Source organism: Peromyscus eremicus, chromosome 6 (genome assembly GCF_949786415.1).
Source record: "Peromyscus eremicus chromosome 6, PerEre_H2_v1, whole genome shotgun sequence".
NCBI lineage: Eukaryota > Metazoa > Chordata > Mammalia > Rodentia > Cricetidae > Peromyscus > Peromyscus eremicus.
In genome coordinates, this window is record NC_081421.1 from 47,765,976 (window position 1) to 47,767,310 (window position 1,335).

General features: G+C 30.6%; 1 non-coding gene across 1 annotated transcript; it reads right to left on the minus strand.

The window, feature by feature from the left end:
• Positions 1-300: 300 nt before the first annotated feature.
• Positions 301-403, minus strand: LOC131913992 (U6 spliceosomal RNA). The gene has a single exon (XR_009380053.1). It is a non-coding gene; the product is annotated as a U6 spliceosomal RNA (small nuclear RNA).
• Positions 404-1,335: the final 932 nt, after the last annotated feature.

Below are 1,335 nucleotides of genomic sequence, written 5' to 3' on the forward strand. Positions count from 1 at the left end.
GAATGTGCAAACTTAAAAACAATATAATAAAAGTATATTCTTGGCACAATTGCTCATTTTTTGTGAAGAAAAATGCAGACCAACCTAATGCATGTCAATAAGGAAGATTTTCCCTCCATGCTAAAATTGAAAAACTATGTATTTCAAACTGAATTCTAAGAACAAACATAAAAACTGTAAAGATATCTTAAGTGGCAAAAATAAGCTGAGTAGTTTGGATTTTGTTATTTCATTCATCAGAAAATATAACAACTCTAAATTACTCCAGAAACCTTAATCCTCAATTATTATTATTATTTTTAAAATATGGAACGCTTTACGAATTTGCGTGTCATCCTTGCGCAGGGGCCATGCTAATCTTCTCTATATCATTCCAATTTTAGTATGTGCTGCCGAAGCAAGCACTTAATCCTCAATTATAAGAGCAGGAATACTCCATCTTTCAGCTATTTCTCTTATATGTTGATTTATCTTTCAATTTAGGATTTGGCATTTAAAATATAAAAGCTAATTTCTTTATAATGGTGTATAAGATTTTTCTAAAGATGAAGATTTGCTTCAAATGCATCAAAAATCATATCAATGGTCACATCTTAAAATAGGAAAAATGTGGCTATTAAAATACCAAAGTGTTATTTATCAATTATACATTACTATTAACATGAAAATAATTTTAAAACATAGTTAGTAGAGAGAAATAAAGCATACTTTCATGTCTTTGTGGAAAGGATTTCATTTTCACTGTCTGTGTGTGTGTGTGTGTGTGTGTGTGTGTGTGTGTGTGTGTGTATGCAAGTATACTTATGTGGTGGAGGAGAGCAGAGGACTGAAATCTCCATGCAGCAGGAGTTCCAGTTATATAATCTATGTAGTGCTCTATATAGATTCCATGGACTGATCTCAGGCCTTCTGAAAGAGTGCTATGTACCTCTAATTGGTGAGCTACCTCTCCAGTCCCATACTTTATGTCATTATCAAGCAGAAATAAAACTTATTATCATTTTATTATTTAATATTTTTGAATTAACAAAGGGTAATTAATTGTTCAAATATTAAATTTATAGCCTATTTATATTGAATGTTCTGTATGGTTTTAAATATGTTCATTGAACTAAAATAATCCTACAATTATATCCAATAAAATATTCTTTAAAATATATTAAAATTTAAAATAAAGAATTACTAACTTATTTAGCATGTGCCAATGTGTGTCTGTGTTTCCAGCCATATGCGTACCATGGCTTAAGAGGATGTCAGAGGTCAGTATTTCCAGACTCTGTTGTGTCCTTCCATCTTGATTCTGAGGCAGAATCTATGCTTTTTAAATAGCTGTTT